Genomic DNA, 15,087 nt, shown 5'->3' on the forward strand with positions numbered 1-15,087 from the left:
TATATAAGCAATACAGAATTTGATGTGATTGATTGTACTTTTGACATAAAAGAGGGTGACACTTGTAAATATAAGGATGACGTTGAACAACAAAAAAAACCAATTACTTTGACATGTGAAAATGGCCTCCCAGTACATTATGGTGCTTCAAATGTAGCCGCAAAGGAAGCTCCAAAGGAAGCCGAAAAGGAAGCTCCAAAGGAAGCCGCAAAGGAAGCTCCAAAGGAAGCCGCAAAGGAAGCTCCAAAGGAAGCCGCAAAGGAAGCTCCAAAGAAAACTCCAAAGAAACCCGCAAATAAACCTGCAAAGAAACCTGCAAAGAAAGCCGAAAAGAAACCTCCAAAGAAAGCCGCAAAGAAGAAAGTCGGCTGAGTGTAGCATCAGCTTCAATTTATTTCCCTATTCGTGTGCTTCTTCTTTTCTGTCTTTCTTTCCCAGGTTGTTTTAGTGCAAACTTCTCTTCTTTCACTTTTCACATGACTGATTACAGTATAATTTCTAAGCAAAAAAAAAAAAGAAAAAAGAAAAAAAAAAGTTACAAGTTAAGGTTACAAAGGTTAAGTTTGGGTGTTGGTGTCAGCCAGTGTGGCAAAAAGCTTGGAAGTTGTTAACAGCTGAGGACAAAGAGAAGTTTCTCCATTTTAGAGAGTAGTGAATGTACAAACACAGACAAGGGAAGAAAGATGAAGATAGAAGATGAGGGAAGAATCAAGTGAATGTTGTGCCTTCTGTGCCGAGACCCTCAATAAAATTCTCTATAGCATTAAACATGTCTCTTATTGTCTTGAATCTCATAAAGACCAAATTAAATATAAGCAGGGATGTTGTGGAGGGTAAACCATGTAAAATGCTTTTTGTAGAACATTACGACTTATTTATTATTATCTTAGCATTTTCTAAATATATAAAAGTTTAAGTCTTTTGTTTGTGTTATGATTGTTGTGTAGGCTATGGTTGGTTATTTCAGCGCTACCCAGGCAGATCTGTCAAAATCCTTCACACTTTTGAGGTAATATATAGGTGTGGAGCATCTCTTATTGAAATTTATACAACAGTTTGTTGGTAATTGTCAACTTAAGGCAGACTTGTTCGCACTGAAGCAAAATATTTCAAGAGGACATTTAATGAGGGAAGGAAAAAAAACACAAAAACCCTCTGGAGGTTGACAGGGAAAATGGAAATCCCATGTGTCCTTACTGGAGAAAACTAAGATCTAAGGGCAGCACAAGTGGCTCAGTAGGAAACATGTCAACACAGGAAACACAAAGATGTGTGAATTATAGATGCTAAATTGCCTAAAGGTGTGAACGTGTGTTTTACTGCCTAGATGGATCCGTGGCTGAAGGTTTTTTTTTTTTTTTTTTTTACCTTGTAAGGAGGTTCCATGAACGTCTATATATGTGCAGAAGAAGTCAGAAGTCATTCTGGCTCCTCAGTGGACGTCTTTTCAACGTACGACTTAGACGTCTTCTGTAGGCCTACATAACTTATTGTCATCATTGAAACACTGTTTACCTGTTATTGACAGCAAATCGAAAAGCATAATCCAGCTGGAATAGCATAACCAAACTGCAAAAGTATTATGAAAAACAAAAACACATTAAAACGCATAGGCCTAATTGTTTTATAGAAGTAACAGTTTCTCGGTTAAAGTGAAATTCTTCCCATCCATAAAACGGCATCTGGATCATTTATGTGACACAAACAAAAAGTTAATTTGTTAATTAACCATCTTCATAATATTAGATTCGTATTTACAGATTATCTGCAGTTAAAACCCTTATTTACCTGCACGTAAGTTGCCAACGAGAAAAACAGTGACATGAATAAATTACAAACCCTCCAGACGAGCTGAGAAAACGAGACACTGATCTCGTTCGTCATTGTTTATTCATTCTAATGAATTTATCACAACATTTCTCTGAAACTACACACATTGAACTTTATAAATGGATCATTTCCAGGATGGCGCGCAGCAGTACTAGAGCATTATGGGAAATGTAGTTTACATCACTCTGCGTCAGATGCGACTTAATTTCAGGACAGGTAGGTAAGGTTTCAGTAATTAATTACATTTAGTAAGGTCCATTTATTTATTTATTTTTTTAATATGTTTGAGCATTGAAATAGTAGTAATCACAGATTGCTTTTTAAAATGTCTTCAAGTTTCTTTACAGAGAAAATCACCTTTTGATTTCATAGTTTATTTTTAAAATTGAAAAGTTTATATTTTTTTGTTAATTAAGAACAACTGGTGCTTTCATCTATTTGTGTAAAAAAAAAAAAAGTTTCTTTGTTTTTTTTAATAGGCTTATTACAAAATTCATCTTACTTTTAAAATGTTGTTGTTAATATTCTTGTGTTTACTATATGATGACTGTACATTTTCTACACAGCTGTGTAATATTTTTCTTAATATTTAAAAAATAAATAAAAAGTAGTCAGTACGTCTCTTTCTCTGTCTTGTAATCTAACTGACTACCAGCAGATGGAGACTGCAGCTCTTTTTGTCTTTTACAGCAAGAACAAAAGCATTTTGCATTATTTATTTTGTTTGTTTCAAAAGCCACTTAAAGAATGTTTTAATGCACATTCTGACCATTTCATTAGTGTGTAAACTCTTTAAAGCACTCTTTTTAGACATTAGTTGCATGTTATAGCCATAAGATGTATTTTTGAGAAGATAGAGACATAACTTGTGCATTGCCTTCTTATATAGCTTTTTTTTTTTTTTAAGTATTCAAAAACACTAATTATTACATGACATTATATGGTGAGACTCTATTACAGACAGTTTTTTTTATTGCACATAGAGAAAAGGGAAAGGTGCTGGGTGTTTTAGAGATTTTGTTGTGTTTGATAGACTTTATTACAGACTGAATGAATATAAAAACATGTAAAGGAAGGCTGTAGTGAGTTAGTGTGACATGTACAGACTGATTTCAAACACCAGACCCAGTGTCACATTTCACTGTTTTCTTCACTAGAGAGTTAAGTGACACACACACACACACACACAAACACAAACACACACACACACACACACACACACACACACACACATTCCCAGACACTGACTATAAGATTATTAAGAAAAATGATTCAGCAGTTTTATTTCCAAAATCTATAGTTGTGGGAAAGCACAATATTTCTACACATTGGTCTGTGTGATGAAGACTAACGTTTGTGATGATTTGAGGTGTGTCATATTCTGAATTTGCATTAATTACATGTCAATCACAGAACACCTGAGGGATCTGTTCATGAATCATGATTGTTTTTCCTGTTATGATCTGAGATTAATGTTTCTTTTTTTTTTTTTTTTATGAAAGCAAACTAGGCTATTTGTTTTTTAAGGCCCGTTCACACCAATAACGATAACTACGAAGATATACGCAGGAAAGGTCAAGGTTTTCCGTATACCCACTTAAATTAGGGACTTTAAGCAACAGCTGTTGATGGAACGGCAACGGCGACCAGAAGTAAACTGTCAACTGCCGTAGCTAAAGAACGCAAAAATCGCTAAGTAACAACAAAGAGGACGGCGTGGATCATTTAATCATTTGACATAGTAAACAATACATTACATGTAAATAAAAGCAAGAGAATGGTTGTTTTTGGCATTAAATGACATACAGATACAACTAAAATACCACATAACCATAGAACATAACATTTACTTATCTACTGTCACGTATTATCGACTACGGCAAATCGGCTATTCTCCCGTAGTAGACGGTTACAGTAGAAAGTCAAGTAGAAGCAAGTTAACTTTGCGCATGCGCAACAGAACGCCAGAATGCCGTTGAATTTGTATCAGCAGCTGCTGCTTAAAGTCCCTAATGTGTCGTGACCGCTGTAGCGCCTCATCAGTTCAAGAGAAGCGGCAGGTGAGCGCACGTGAACTGATCCTCTCCTCCGCTTTAATACTAGTTAAAGCGCGAAATAAACATGAATTAACTTCTGACGGTATGTTAAAAGATACAGTACAACGAAATCCGTATCATGTGTATTCGCGTAATCAGTGTTTCAACCGCGGAAATAATACAGCTTGTAAACAATGTCACGTAACGTAACGTTACACAAACAGTGACCATAAACTCGTTAGTCAGCTATAGAAAAGTGAACTCTAGAGAGGAGCATTTAGCTAAATATATGCACCATATTACATATTAATTATAATTTTTAATGTTCTTCAATAGCCTATATAATGAATGAATGAAGTTGACAGCCACCATTTAAATGTTTATATTTCAAAAAAAGAAATGGAGTAGAAATAATTTTAAAGTTAGTAGGCCTAGGCCTATTATAACTTTATTGTTAAAAAAATGTCCTTAAGTTTAGTTTGTTTGTGTACAAATCAGTTCGTTTTTACCTTCAATATTAATGTAGTACCAACTGATTCCCATTTATATACAGCATTTTTTTTTCTTGAGAAAATTTGCCATGTACTGTACCTGATATACACAGTATATCCAAAATAACTGATTTTGAATCGAATTTCAAGTTAGTGTAATGCATAACTATGATGACAGATTGGCAGGAAATGGTGCAAAACAGAAAACAAAGTCCAAAAAGGGTGATATTGTGACATACTGATAAGCCTAATCTTTCCATTATTGTTACACTCTAAAAAATGCTGGGTTAAAAACAACCCAAGTTGGGTTGAAAATGGACAAACCCAGCGAGTGGGTTGTTTTAACCCAGCAGTTGGGTTAAATGTTTGCCCAACCTGCTGGGTAGTTTTATTTAACTCAACTATTGTTTAAAAATGACTATAGCTGGCTTAAAATGAACCCAAAATAGGTTGGGTAAACATACCCTTCTGTGAGTTAGTTTTTAATGTTGATCATATTATACCATCAAGAATACTGCCCGAATATAATATAATAATATCCCGAATATTGATTTTATACAACAGTTCAACAAACAAAAGGGTCATATTAAGTTATGCACATTTTAAACAGCATTGTCAGTATTTTTGCTCTATTTTGCAACAAAAGCCACAGCAGAACTGCAGCACACAAGCTGTGTTTCGTGAACGAATCTGCGGCTTTGAACGAATCAATGATTCATTCATAAATACAGCCATTGGCTTTGATACTGAAAGAATGAATGACGCGATGATTCACTCATAAAAACAGTGACTTACCTACTGGTGGTTTTAATCTAATATTTAAAAGTATCACTTTGTTTTTATCATCATTGTATTTATTGAATCTTTTCAGTTGGTTTCAGCAGGAAGATAAATAGTTTTGACTTTCCATGAAGAGATTACAAACTTTTAAAACATGACAGAATGTGTATGCAAATTTGCTTGAATTATTCACCAGTTTGGGACCAAATGTTGTTTTGCAATTATTGATAAACATATATTTATACATTCTTCTTTATAAATTCAAAAAGAATATTTGTTTGATCGCTTACAAAAATATGGTAACAGGATTAAATGGTTGAGCTTGACTGTTTACAGAAATTTAATGTTTAAAACAAGCTACTTTTCATGCTCAATTACACTGAAAAAACAATGATGTAGGATTTATTTTGAATACATTTTCAGTCAGAAGTTGCTAGTAAGATTAACAAATTATTACAAAGAGTAACACACTGTATTAAACAAGACATTTTGAAGCAGAAAGACTGAAATAGTATTTTCTTGTAAAACGTACTCCAATAATCAGTGTTTATTAGGATCTGTGTTAGTAAATATATCTAATAGTGCTGTCTTTTTTGTGCCTCTATCTCAACGGGACACCCTGATGAAGGAAGGTGGGAGTTTTCCTCTCCTGCAGGAGCTCCATCTGTGTGTTTATGGACTCTAGAGATGTTTCTGTGTTTGAGATCATAAACACACACCGAATGAAACTTGATCTGCCTCTCGTGTGAGTCTGCCTATACGTCTGTGGAATCCGAGCTTTCCCGGCTCTTGTGAGACACCTGGGATTGAATGCAGGAACGTGTGTTGAGCAGATGTTTGGAGTGGGATGATGAGGTTCGGGTTTCCTTCTCCAGTGCAGCTGTGTTTTCTGATTCCCTCTCAGGAGACTTTGAGTCGTTCAGAACTTCAGTGACAAATAATCAGCAGAACATGAACTCTGAGGAATAAACCTCCTGTCCTGCTGTTATCTGAAAACTCATCTTGTGTAGATAGTGTTTTTAAAACATCCGGTTTTCACAGTCCATGTCGCTCAGAGTCTACAGTGGGCAAATATAATGGAGATACACCTTCAGTGTGAACAAATGTTGCCTTATCATATTTCACTTCTCAGTTGTTTAAGTATCAACTTAGCCTCAGATGTTTCTCCTAAAATTCCTTAAGAAAAATGTAAACAGACTCAGATGAGTAAATCGACATAGAGCTGGAAAAAGAATGTGGAGCAGCTCAGATCATTTGATGAGAAATGTTTGAGATCATACTGAGACTTTTGATTGCAGACTTTATCTTGAGCAAATCTGAGCTCAGTTTATCTCTCCTGAAACTCTAGAGGAGAAACATGTGAGTACGAAAGTCCATTTTTGGCATTTATCAAAATTATGAGATAACATTCAGAATTTTTGTCATAATTATGACTTTTTATGTCATAGTTTTGAGTTATTTCAATTTTTGACTGTCATCATTTTGAATTTTTATCTCATAATTAAGACTTTTGCTATAATGTACTTATTTAATTAATTTCAACTTTCTATCGGAATTATGACTGTCTTATAATTAATATTTAGTATCTCAAAATTTAATTTTTTCCTCATAATTATGACATTTCATAATTTTGACTTTAATAATTTCAACTTTTTTTCTCTTAACTATGACTTTGTCTTAAAATTATGGCTTAGTAATTATGACTTATTTCATCATTGTGACTGTCATAATTTCAACGTTTTCAATCATTTTGCTTGTCATAATTTTGACTTTTTATCTCATAATTATGACTTTTATGGTTTAGTATCTCAAAATTTCATTTTTTTTCTCTTAATTATGACTTATCATAATTTTGACTGTCATAATCTCAAATTTCTCTCTCATAATTATGACTTTGTCTTAGAATTATGGTTTAGTATCTCAAAATGTCATTTTTTCTCTTAATTATGACTTATAATTTTGACTGTCAAAATTGACAAAAACTGTCAAGATTATCTCATAATTATGATTTTTTTTTGGCATAATTGACTTATCTCATAATTATGACTGTCTTATAATTATGGTTTAGTATCTCAAAATTAAATTTCCCCTCATAAGTTTGACTGTCATAATTTCAACTTTTTATCTCAGAATGACTGTCTTGTAATTATGGCTTAATATCTCAAAATGTATTTTTTCCCCCTCATAATTATGACTTATCTCATAATTTTGACAGTCATAATTTCAGCTATTTATCTCTTAACTATGACTTCGTCTTAAAATTATGGCTTAGAATCTCAAAATTGAAAGAATCTTAAAATTTCCCTTATAATTATGACATCTCATCATTTTGACTGCCATAATTTTAACATTTTAACTCATGATTATGACATTAGAATTATGGCTTAGTATCTCATAAATATGATTTATAAATCTTTTTTTTTTTCTCTTATGTGGCACAGAAATGGGCTTCCATAGATTACTGAGCGGCTCAGGAGACAAATAAGGAGAGTTTTGGTTACGTCTCCTTATTTAGTGTCATTACTAAGAGAAATTATTGAGATATTAAAGAGAACTCATTGTTGAAACTGTTCAAATGGACTACAAGAAATGATTGATTCAGTTGTACATAGTCAAAGACATGATATAAAATATACAGTTCATGAATATATTGTGTTAATTTCAGTAATTTTGTGTTTGCATTCATTAAACTCTCTAGATTCAGCATCAGCCGTTGATTGATTGAGCATTACTTGAAACTACAGTATGCTGAGCTGAAGAACTGACCGCTGTGGAGCAGGTGTGTGTGTGAGTGCTGAAGCGAGGTAAATACACACTCACATCCACAGAAAGAGCCCACATGTGAAGGCATCAATGTTTCAAACTGCCTCAAGTGTCAAGCTTCATTAAAAACTTTTTCCTTAGTGAATAACAGCGGTCAGGAAGGACCTGATGATGATGGTGATGAAGATGATGTCTCTGCTGGTCCAGTCCTGCATGCAGCTGATGGACGCTTGTTGTGTATGAATGATTTACAGGACACTGCATCTGTGTTCGGCCACTCGCAGCACTTACAGCTCTAAAAAGGAGCAGGCAAGTTCATGGCATCCTGTCCTGAAGCTCTTGAAAGCACTTTTTCACAGTCCTCTGATGAAAATGTTGTTTTCTTTTTTTTTTCTTTCTTGTGTCCAGCTCAAACCCATTTCACCTCTCTGAATTCTCTCTCTTTTCTGTGCGCTGTATGCTTGTCCTCTTGTATTCAATCTGACAATGCTCTTAAATATTTCAGGGTGACCATTTACTTTGTGAAAAAGTGCCTGCAGATCCTCACAGGCTGAATTGAGTTCCTTCCAAAACTCGCAGTCTCTGACGGTTGAGCCACATTTCTCATCGTTATTTTTTTGAAGCCATTGCTTCGTTCTCATATGGCTTTTCCTGCATCCCGTTCACATCTGGCTGTCTGGAGATATGGAAAGAAAAATATACCTGTGATAAGCTGTTTCGAGCTCCCTATACCTAGACAGCATTTTAGGGGATCAGGACAGTCTGCTCTAAAAAAGAATTGTGCTGCTCTATATTAGATTTTTTCTTGTAGACAAATTCTAAAGCACAATCACATGCATTCTCCATAGTGAAAGCCATTCCAGAATGTATTGCATTGAGCTCGGTGCAAAAAAGAAAAAGCCATCCAAAATGGTGGACGATTTAAGTCACCTAATGTATATTTGTGTGTTCGGTTCATTTTTTTTTTTTGAGAAGCAAATTGTTAGTTATAGAACATACTAATGTTGGAATCACATGTGGATGTAATATTTTTTTCTTCACATGAGGAGCATGATTTGTGTTGACATGCTGCCTATGTAGTGTGTTTTAAATCCGTCACTTATTAGGGTCCATGTGGGTTAGGAAGCTCCCTTTAGTACATTTCTGTCTATATAGTTATTTCTATATATTTTAAGCTATTTTAATATATGAATATGTGATTTTTTTATAATTATATTAATATATATTTTTAATATTAATATAGTTAATATATATATATTTAATAATTTCAACTTTGTATCTCATAATTATGACCCTTTTATGGCATAATTGACTTTATCTCATAGTTATGACTGTCTTATAGTTATGGTTTAGTATCTTAAATTTTCATTTCCCCCCCCCTCATAATTTTGACTGTCATAATTTTTACTTTTATCTCATAATTATGACTTTTTTATGCCATAATTGACTTTATCTCACAGTTATGACTGTCTTAGAATTATGGTTTAGTATCTCAAAATTTCATTTTCCCCCCATAATTATGACATCTCATAATTTTGACTGTCATAATTTCAACTTTTTATCTCATAATTATGACTTATCTCATAATTTTGACTGTCATAATTTAACATTTTTATCTCATAATTGTTTGTTTTTTTACATAATTGACTTATATCATAATTTTTCATAGCATTTACCTGTCATAATGTAGACTTTTTATATCATAATTATGACTTTGTCTTAGAATTATGGTTTAGTATCTGAAAATTTACATTTTTTCTTGTAATTATGACTTATCTCATAATTTTGAGAAGCCCATGTGGGTTAGGATGCTTCCTTTAGTAAGTTTCTGTCTATATAGTTATTTCTATATATTTTAAGCTATTTTAAAATATGAATATATGATTTTTTAATAATTATATTACAGTATCAATTTAATATTAATATAGTTAATATATATATCATATCATAATTTATATATATATATATATATATATATAAATTTAGTATTAATATATTATATCATAATTTAAACGAAATATGTATTAATATATTACAATTATTACATTTTTAATGTGTATCTCCTGCACTAAATTCATTGTTGTTTTTAGGATCTCTTTTTATGACCCCCGCAAGATTTGAACATTTGGATCATATTTCTCTCTTATTTTACAATATTGTACAATATTGAGTGATGTTATTGGGAAGTGGAGATTGTTGCATGAAATTAACTGTTTAACTGAAGACAAATATGCAATTTGACAATATACCTGAATCACCCTGACTATATTAGGTTACACCAATCACAGTAGTTTTTAGGGGTCAGATTAGGTAGACATGGCTCCGTTTACATAACAACAGCACATTTTAATGCCATCACCTATGCCATATTTTGTTCTGATCTCACAGAGAATGATGTGGACTCACGGTTTGACGCGGTTGACGAACATCCGTCGCAGCAGGAGAGCAATGGTGCTCAGGACCATGATGGTGGTGCACATGACTGCTGTAGTACAGTGAAACTCAGCGAACACAACAACAACCCTCAGGACATTCTCACCGGGCGGAGGAAGTGAACAGGGGTCACACACACACACATGCACTTTCACCATGCCCTGCGCGTGAGTGAGATTATGTGGCTGGATTAGCGCTAATCTCAGCCAGCATTTCTCAGCAGTCGTGTGGGGGGTCGGAGCCGTCAGCACCTGCTGCTGTTGATCGAGCGTTGACACAGCACTTCACATGATCACAACCAGACCACAACACTCTACACATGCTACAAAACCACAGCCACATGCAGAAATACAGTCTTCACATTTCTCTGTGTGGATAGAGGGTTTTGGGTGAATAGTGTTGCTTGTTAGGGTGTTTGGGGTTGCTAGGAGGTTACTAGGGTGGTTTGGGTGGCTGCCAGTGTGTTGCTATGAGGTTCTTAGTGTGGTTTGGGTTGCTAGGTGTGTTGCTAGGAGGTTGCTAGCATGGTTTGGGTGACTGCCAGAGTGTTGATAGGAGGCTCCTATGACATTTTGGGTTTCTAGGAGGTTGCCAGGGTGTTTTTGGTTGCTAGAGGGTTGCTAGTGTCTTTTGAGTGGATGTCTGAGTGGCTGTTTGTTGACATGGAATTGATAAGGATTTTTTATCTATGCATATAATAATCAGAGTGTTTTAGGATGTTCCTATGACATTTTGGGTTGCTAGGAGGTCACTATGGTGTTTGGTGTTGCTGGGGTGTTTTGGGTTGCTAGGAGGTTGCTATGGTGTTTTGGGTTGTTAGGAGGTTGCTAGAACGTTTTGAGTTTCTGAAAGATTGTTAGGCTAGAGTGTTTTGGGTTTCTAGGAGGTTGTTAGGGTGTTTTGGGTTTCTAGGAGGTTGTTAGGGTGTTTTGGTTTGTTAGGAGGTTGCTAGGTTGTTTTGGGTTGCTAGGAGGCGCTCAGGACATTTTTAGTTTCTAGGAGGTTGCTAGGGAGTTTTTGGTTACTAGGAGATTGCTAGGGTGTTTTGAGTTGCTAGGGCATTTTGGGTTTCTGGGAGGTTGCTAGGGTGTTTGGGGTTTCTAGGAGGTTGTTAGGGTGTTTTGGGTTGTTAGGAGGTTGCTAGGACACTGAGTTTCTAAAAGGTTGCTAGGGTGTTTTGGGTTTCTATGAGGTTGTTAGGGTGTTTTGGGTTTCTAAGAGGTTGTTAGGGTGTTTTGGGTGGTTAGGAGGTTGCTAGGTTGTTTTGGGTTGCTAGGAGGTGCTCAGGACATTTTGAGTTTCTAGGAGGTTGCTAGGGTGTTTTGGGTTTTTATGAGATTGCTAGGGAGTTTTGGGTTTCTAGGAGATTGCTAGGGTGTTTTGGGTTTCTAGGAGGTTGTTAGAGTGTTTTGGGTTGTTAGGAGGTTGTTAGGATGGTTTGGGTTGTTAGGAGGTTGTTAGGGTGTTTTGGGTTGTTAGGACACTGAGTTTCTAAAAGGTTGCTAGGGTGTTTTGGGTTTCTATGAGGTTGTTAGGGTGTTTTGGGTTTCTAGGAGGTTGTTAGGGTGTTTTGGGTGGTTAGGAGATTGCTAGGTTGTTTTGGGTTGCTAGGAGCTGCTCAGGACATTTTTAGTTTCTAGGAGGTTGCTAGGTTTTTTGGGGGATTCTAGGAGGTTGCTAGGGTGTTTTGGGTTTCTATGAGATTGCTAGGGCATTTTGGATTTCTAGGAGATTGCTAGGGTGTTTTGAGTTGCTAGGGCATTTTGGGTTTCTGGGAGATTGCTAGGGTGTTTTGAGTTGCTAGGGCATTTTGGGTTTCTGGGAGATTGCTAGGGTGTTTTGGGTTTCAAGGAGGTTGCTAGGGTCTTTTGGGGGACTGCAAGAGTGTTGATAGGAGGTTTCTAAGACATTTTGGGTTTCTAGGATGTTGCTAGGGTGTTTTTGGTTTCTAGGAGGTTGCTAGTGAGTTTTGGGTGGCTGCCAGGTTGTTGATATGTAACTGGTAAGGGATTTGTTTTAGCTATGCAGCCAACCATAAAACACAATATTTCATACAGTTTTCCATAAAATTTAAAAAAAAATAACTATTGATTATTTTAAGGGGATACTAATGACACATCATTTGGATATTTTCATGTCTGGGAAAAATTTGGGATTAAACAGGTTAAGAAACACTAATGTAAATAATGCTAAATTATAAGAAATATATTACATTATATATATATATGTGTGTGTGTGTGTGTGTGTGTTTATACTGCATGAGTAAATATATCTGCAATATATTTATACACACGCCATACCATGTCTTTTCACATGTATATCTATACATTATGAAGTGTATTACTGAATATAAAATTACATACATTATGATATATTAGTAAATATATTGTCACATATTTTTCAATATAAAAGCTGCAATTCCTTATGTATTATTCAATATATTTTAATACATTAACACAATATGTTACTCTGTATATTTTTAAATATACTGTTAAATCATCTAATAGATTGATCATTCATATATAAGGAAATATATTTTCTTTGCATAAGGGGAGTTTTGGAAAACGTTCAGATCCTGTTGTGTGTGTTTACGTGATTGACTTCATGGGATCAGGGATAATGACCGTGTTAAAGTGAACTGCACATTCATCAAACATTGTGACAATTCTGTTGAGTCACTGCATGTTTTTAGTGATGTGATTGTGATGAGTCACTGTGACTGTCATGAAGCAGCACAGCTTGATCACATATTTGAGGGGAAAGTGTGTCTGTTCATTTATCTGCTTCATCCGAACGACAGCTAACCTTTAAACCAGAGAGCCTTTAGGCCCTGCAGGAAAGAGAAATCACAAACCAGATCTCTTCAGTATCTCAACTGTTTCTCTTAAACAGCAATGGAGAGATTCCTGCTTCTCAGATGTTTCTCCTGAGTTTCAGAAGAGATCTCAATAATATCTCAGACTGTGCTCTGATTTGCCAACATACCAAAGTCATCAATCAAAAGTCAGAGAACTCAATACAGACTCAAATGTTTCTCATCAAATGATCTGATCTGCTCTCCACATTCATTTTACAGCTCTAGACTCTTACTGGATGACGGTTGTTGACCCAACTGTTGTTATTTCTCAGGAATATCTGAGACAAAGGTTTGCTGAGTCAATATGTCAAATGTTTGCTCACTCCATCAATCCCATACTTCCATTGTGTTTTTTTCCATTATTCTTCTAACATGTCAGAATAAAGAATCAAACACACCTTAACATAATTTCCAAATCATCCTGAAGATTGTATGGTTTGGGTGTGTTTGATGGGGGTTGGAAATAAAATCTGCAGTACAGTCAGTGTTGTTTTAGCTTTATTATATAATATTACAGTTGTTACAGATAGTTTGTCTGAGTTTTACAATGACTTGGTTTTTGCTCTGTTCCTTTTTCACGCTTCTAGTTAGTCTCCTAGATTACTCATTGTTAACACATCATTATCATCTGCACCTGATGTTCATTTAGTTGATTGGTTTGTTCAGTGTATTTAAGCTCTGTTTCCTTCTGTTCATTGTCAATTAAAGGCATACTTCACCCAAAAATGAAAATGATCCCATGATTTACTCACCCTCAAACCAGGTGTATATGATTATGTTCTTTCAGACTAACACAATCAGAGAGATATTTAAAAATATCCTGACTCTTCCAAGCTTTATAATGATAGTAAATGGGGGGCCGGTTTTAAAAATGCATCCGCCCATCATAAAAAAAAATCCATCAATATGGCTCCAGGGGGTTAATAAAGGCCTTCTGAAGCGAAGTGATGCATTTTTGCAAGAAAAATATCCATATTTAAAACTTTATAAATTTAAATATCTAGCTTCCGGCAGATGACCGCACGCATACTGCGCAAGTTGACTTGCGCCACAAGAGTAACTTGTGACGCGATGTATGACGCAGGATGTAGGAGAATCGTAAGCTTAGACGCCTCTCACGGTTTTAACAAATATGGCTGTGCAACAAACTCAAGCTTCTCTTCTCTCATATCAAAATCCTCCTACATTTCTCTTTAAAAATGATCATTTTAGCCTTCTTATTTATGACCGGTGTTTTGTTTTGCTCTATCCTCTGATCTTCAGAGTCCGTCATTACGTCATGCGTCGGGTCAGAGGTCACTCTTCCGCTGCAAATCGATGCGTCCGGCCATCTGCCGGAAGCTAGTTATTTCGTAAGTTTAAAATATTCTGTCTGAGCCCCCAGCGTGAGTTTAAGGCGACCGTTATTTAGAACGTATCACTTTATTGTTTCCATGGTGACGCGTCATCGCTTGTCACAGCGCTGTATGACTGATGATCTCCTTTTATTAAATTTTTCCTTTTTTATTCGAAATATTCACAAATTTGTTAACTATAGCATGAAATATCTGATATTCCGATTGTCAAATATGTGCAAGTGGATGTGTTTTGCTGTTTAAACACCTTTTTAACGATCGCTTTAGTTGAGCTGCATGCGCGATGGGCGCCGCCATTTTAGTTTGCGCCGCACAGAGAATCGGATCTGTTGGATTTACAACATGTGAATTCATCCACTTCTCCCGAAATACATGAAAGTAAGTGAGTCGGTGAACTGGGGAAGAATACAGTAAGCTTTGAAGTTACTTACACAATGTGTATCTGATACGAATAAAACGTGTCGTCTAATTATAATGGAAAGGGTTATTTCCGTTTCTATAGACATCATTGTGTATTTTACAAACTCTAAATATATTGTTTT

Source organism: Ctenopharyngodon idella, chromosome 3 (genome assembly GCF_019924925.1).
Source record: "Ctenopharyngodon idella isolate HZGC_01 chromosome 3, HZGC01, whole genome shotgun sequence".
NCBI lineage: Eukaryota > Metazoa > Chordata > Actinopteri > Cypriniformes > Xenocyprididae > Ctenopharyngodon > Ctenopharyngodon idella.